We start from the raw sequence: 5758 nt of genomic DNA on the forward strand, positions 1-5758 counted from the left end.
GTGTGATCTTTGGGAAGGGTGCATTTGATCATTTCTTAAAGCTTTAGTTTGGGCAGTGTGACCAAGAGGGAATAGTCTAGGCTTGGGAGTCAGAGGACCTGGGTTGTAATTCTAGCTCTGCCTCCTTGCCTGCTCTGTGACTTCAGGCAAGTCGCTTAACTTCTCCGTGGCACAGTTCCTTCACTTGGAAAATGTTGATTGAATATCTGTTCCTGGATTTGCTCCTTTTATTCATCTTTCCCTCAACCCCACAGCACTGAAGTTCATAGCTATAATTTACTATTTTAATGTCTGTCTTTCCCTCCCCACAACGAGCTTCAAGTCTAGAGGGGATGTATCTACCAACTCTGTTATATCGTCCTTTCCCAAGCGCTTAGTACAGTGTTCTGCAAACAGAAAGCGCTCAGTAAATAACACTGATGATTGACTGTTCTCCCTCCCATTTAAATCACGAGTCCCAAGTAGGACAGGGACCATGTCTAATCGGCTTATCTCGTATCCCTCCCACTGTTCGGTATGGTGCCCGGTACCTGGTAAATGCTTAATAAGGACCATCGTTATTATTTCTAGTATACTTTCTGGGTGCAGACGCTGTGCTGAAGTAGAAGGGAGGAGCAGGGGCATGTGCCGTGGTGGCACTTCAGCTTGCCCCCTCTATTTGCCCCACTTTCAGCTCCACAACACATGTATATAGCTCTCATTTAGTTATAATGATAATGATCACTACAGTACTTGTTTAGAGCTATGTGTCCAACACAGTTCTTAGCACTGGGGCAGGTGCAAGTTAACCTGGTTGGACACAGTCCCCGTCCCACACGGGGCGCACGGTCTAGGTAGGACCGAGTAGGGTTCAATCCCCATGTTACAGATGAAGTCACCGAGGCGTAGAGAAGCGAAGTGGCCCGCCCAAGGTCACAGAGCAGATACATGGCAGAGCCGGGATCGGGACCCAGGTTCTCCAACTCCCAGGCCCGTGCTCTTTCCACTAGGCCGTGTCACCTCTCCCCCACGAGAATGTCAGCTCCCAGTGGGCGGGAAGCATGTCTAAAAACTCTGATCTATTGTGCTCTCCCAAGTGCTTATGTACATATCTGTGACTTTATTCATTTATATTCATGTCTGTTTCTCCCTCTAGACTGTAAAATCCTTCTAGGCAGGGAATGTGCCTTCAAGCTCTGTTGTCTATTGGACTCTCCTAACTGCTTACGTACAGGTTTGTAGTTTTATCGATGTATATTAATGTTTGTTTCCCTCCCAGTATGTAAACTTGTTGTGGGCAGGGAATGTGTCTGTTACATTGTTCCACTGTACTCTTCCCACCTCTCAGTACAGTGCTCTTGTGCTCTTCCAAGCACTCAGTACTGTGCTCTGCACACAGTCAGCATTCAATAAATAAAACCACCGACCGCTCCGCACCCAGGAAACGCTCAGTCGATACGATCTGATGGATCGACGGTCATTCGGAGCGGAAGGAGGCCGAAAGATCCCGGGACAGAGAGTCAGAGGCCGTGGGTTCTAATCCCTGCTCTGTCACATGATAATAATAATCATAATCATAACTGTATTTGTTAAGCATTTACTATGTGCCAGGTACTGTGGTAGATACAAGGTACTTCCTTGTAATTGGGTTGGACACAGTCCCTGTCCCACACAGGGCTCACAGTCTTAATCCCCATTCTCCAGAGGAGGGAGTTGAGGCCCAGTGAAGTGACTTGCCCAAGGTCACACAGCAGACAAGTGGCAGAGCAGTTATTAGAACTCAGGTCCTTCTGACTCCCAGGCCCATCCTCTTTCTACTAAACCCTCTGCTGGGTGACCTTGGGTGAGCCACTTGACTTCCCTGGGCCTCACGTTTCTCCTCTGTAAAATGGGGATTAATAATGTTGGTATTTGTTAAGTGCTTACTATGTGCCGAGCACTGTTCTAAGCGCTGGGGTAGACCCAGGGGAATCAGGTTGTCCCACTTGGGGCTCACAATCTTAATCCCCATTTTACAGATGAGATAACTGAGGCACCGAGAAGTTAAGTGACTTGCCCAAATTCACACAGCTGACAAGTGGCTGAGCCGGGATTCGAACCCATGACCACTGACTCCAAAGCCCGTGCTCTTTCCACTGAGCCACGCTGCTTCTCATTATTAGGATTAGGGATTAGGATAGCGAGACCCATGTGGGATGGGGACCGTGTCCAACCTGATTACCTCGTATGTACCCCAGTGCTTAGAACAGTGCCTGGCACATAGTAAGTGCTTAACAAATGCCACAGTTATTATAATTAGTCTCTCTCTGAGGATCCAGAGAAAGGGGGTCCCCATGCCCTGGATGGCAGAGGACCCTTCCCCTTCCAGAGGTGGCCGGCCGGGCAGAACTGTGGGGCTGGGGGGTGCTTCTTCACCTCCTCCCAGAGACCCCCACCCCACCCCCACCCCACCCCACCCCCACTCCCTGCTCTTTAGGAGGGGCCAAATCCAGCCAAAAGGTCAGTGGAAAAGGAAATCATGGCATTGTCACACCCCTGGTAAAGAGATCAAATGGGGGGTGGCTAGCCCACTGTGACCATGGGTTTCCAGAAAGTGGGTTCACTTGTGGGTGGGGGGGAAGAGTTCCGGGTATACTCCTGGACCCCACCCCCACCTTATCCCCCTTCCTCCAAGGAAGCCTCTGCACTTTCCTCCCAGGAGGCTGCTGACCCCGCCCCCAGCCCAGGTGTTCCTGCTCCAGCCCAGGAGATGAGCGACTCCTGGCTGGTTCCGGCCCCTGCTTGCCTCCCATGCTAATCAGCTGCTACCAATGAAGCTCCCCAACCCATATAAGCCTCCAGGAAGGTGGCAAGTTTTCTTGGGCTGCTTCACTGGTTCTGCTAAAGAGCTGTTTTTCTCTCTGTGGTGCTGGGGCTTGGTGAGAGGGTTATCGGACACTAGGCCCACTTCAACCATCTGCTAGCAGGTGAGAAGGAATTCAACTTTGCTCTCCCTTGCTCAGCAACAGTGGTTCTCCTTTCTCATTGACTTCCTTGCCTATTGCCTTTATCTTGTGTTCTGGCTTTAATTCCACAGTTTTTCTTATTCCTTACTTTTCACTGAGGTAACTCTCAGTGCTTAGTATGGTACTTGGCACTTGGGAAGTGTTCAATCAATATTATCACTACTACCCAAGAGCCTGATAACTGAAGCCACTGAATTTTTCCCTGTCCCCAAATCTTGCTCACAGATTCCACACGGGTCCTCACTGTTCTCTGGTTTGTCCCACTTGCCTGATTTAGATTAGTCTCCTGAAGCTTTCTATTACCCATGCTTCACTCACATCTGTGCTTTTTTCCTTCCCGGTGACCTTCTCCAAGCTTTCCTTCTGTGCCAAATTAATACCTTCTCCAGTGCTTTTTAACACACCCACAGTTCCCTAATCTTACCCCTCCCCCCCCCCCCAAAAAAAGGCTATCCACCCCAGTTTTACATTGTCTTTCTACAACTCTCACAGCCTTAATTCCTGACAGTGGACAGGTTGGGGTGGATGATTGAGGGCAGATAATTACTAGCTCTTATTCTCTTCACAGTGGATGCTCAGTGTAATTTCCAATCTTGAGGACCATCCCTTTGCCGTTTGGACCATGACATTAAATCTCAGATCTGCCCTGACATTGAGATGCAGCTGTGAGCTGTACGGCTACCTCAGAGGGAAAGTTTATATGTTTATCTCTTTTATTTTGTGTGTCCATGTGAAAGAATGAAAGAGGGTGGGGAGAGCTGTGAGGAAGAGGAGGCCACTGTGGACACAGGAGGTGCTTCCGAACTGGGTGCTGGGGCTCTGTGCAGGGTACTGGTTCTGTTTGACTCGACTGTGGGTCTGAGAAGATCCGGGGCCCTTAATTCTATAGACAGGTCTAATCTCTGGGTGCTTACAGTCATGTCTCCAGAGGCACGCTGTACACCCTCGGTTTCCTACGAAGGGACTCTTCTGTGTCAGACAGTCGCTTCTGAGGAGAGAGGCAGGGAAGGTTAGAGTCTCCTTTATTCTCTTTGAAGAAACTGAATAATGGGCATTTGAGATTGATATCTTTGGTGAGAGATAGAATGAGCTGCTGTGAGTAAGCTGCACAGAGGCTGGAGAGGTGAAGATGTAGGCATTGTCCTAGAAATTGACATAGGCCTGTACAGAAGTTTGGGGTATTTGAAGTCAGAAATACCAGGTTTGAGACTTGGGGGTGGATCTCTGGGGGAGAGAGGGGTCCAGTATAGGAGTAGAATAGAGCATATTGAATAGTCCTCTCATTGGAACTGCCTTACCCATCAGTGACTCCCAGAGTGTTGTTGACTTGGGAGTGGGAGGCAAATTTGTTAAGACTGTGTGCCTTTCTCCTGGGTACTGTAGCTCTTCTCACTCACCTGTTCACTCAGCAGTTGCCCTGGAACCATCTTGGCCTTCATATCCAAGTCTTCCCTGGCCTTGGAGTGTGGAGATGTAGGGGGAGGGAGGAGTGGAGAAGTTCAGGTTTCTGTGGATGTTGTCTGATGCCTTTTGAACGATAGGTTGATTGAGGGGTAGTGGAACAATGTCTCATTTAGAGAAGCAGCATTGTTTTGCATTTCCTCCCGTGTCTTTTTTTCTCCTTTTCAGCCCCCCGAAGCACCAGCAGACCACTTCGATTTCTGCTCTGATGCTATGGAGCACTGTTGGAGGAAATCCAGGCACTAGGACCACCCTGACCATTTCAGAGGGGAAAAGGAATCTCATCTTGCTTTCTCTCCTGCTCAGCAACCATAGTTCACCTCCTTGCTTCACTCCCATTCCATTGCTATTGCCTTGACCCTCCGGTGTAAAATTAACTCCTGCTTTAATTCTCAGTCTTTCCTACTCGTTGTCACTGAAGTAACTGTCAGTACTTAATACAGTGGTCTGTACTGAAGAAGTACTGAACAAAGACTCTGGTGACCACCCCTCCCCCCCACCCCCGAAGCCCTTGGACTTGCCCTGTCCCAAACCTTCCTCACCTACTCTACATCATGCTAAGTGTTGTTCTCTGTCACACCTGAGTTCGAAATATACAATGCCTGGCAGTGCACAGGTTAGGGTGGCATGTCCAAGAAAAAGTATTTAGTCACTATTACTTTCTCTATAGAAGCAGCATGGCGCAGTGGAAAGAGCACGGGCTTTGGAGTCAGGGCTCATGAGGTCGAATCCCAGCTCTGCCACTTGTCAGCTGTGTGACTGTGGGCAAGTCACTTCACTTCTCTGTGCCTCAGTTCCCTCATCTGTAAAATGGGGATTAAGACTGTGAGCCCCACGTGGGACAACCTGATTCCCCTGTGTTTACCCCAGCGCTTAGAACAGTGCTCTGCACATAGTAAGCGCTTAACAAATACCAACATTTTTCTACAGCAGGTGCCCAGTGCAAGGATCGTATCTGTGCCATTTTGGATCATGGGATCAAGCCTCAGACCTGTCCTGACATTGAGATGGATCTGTAGGCTGGACTCCGACCTCAAAGGGAAAGTGCTTTTTTTTGTGGGTGTGTGTGTGAGAGAGAGAGAGAGAGAGAGACAGAAAGGGGTTAGGGTTAATGGGGCAGGGTGAGAGAGCAGGGAGGAAGAGGAGGCCACTGTGGAAACAAAAGCTGCTTCTGGAAATGGGGACTGGGGCTCTGTGCAGCAAATTGATTCTGTTAGACTTGACTGTGGGTCTGAGGAGACTCGGGGCCCTTAATTCTATAGACGGATCTAACCTCTGGGTGCTCACAGTCATGTCTCCAGAGTCACTCTGTA

The 5758-nt window shown here is 49.2% G+C and overlaps 1 long non-coding RNA gene across 1 annotated transcript; it reads left to right on the plus strand.

The window, feature by feature from the left end:
* The first annotated feature begins 2863 nt into the window (after window positions 1-2863).
* On the plus strand, window positions 2864-5087 carry LOC103166414. The gene is made up of 3 exons (XR_003758703.2): window positions 2864-2945; window positions 3553-3656; window positions 4614-5087. It is a non-coding gene; the product is annotated as an uncharacterized LOC103166414 (long non-coding RNA).
* The last annotated feature ends 671 nt before the right edge of the window (window positions 5088-5758 follow it).

The sequence above is a fragment of the Ornithorhynchus anatinus genome, chromosome 4 (genome assembly GCF_004115215.2).
Source record: "Ornithorhynchus anatinus isolate Pmale09 chromosome 4, mOrnAna1.pri.v4, whole genome shotgun sequence".
NCBI lineage: Eukaryota > Metazoa > Chordata > Mammalia > Monotremata > Ornithorhynchidae > Ornithorhynchus > Ornithorhynchus anatinus.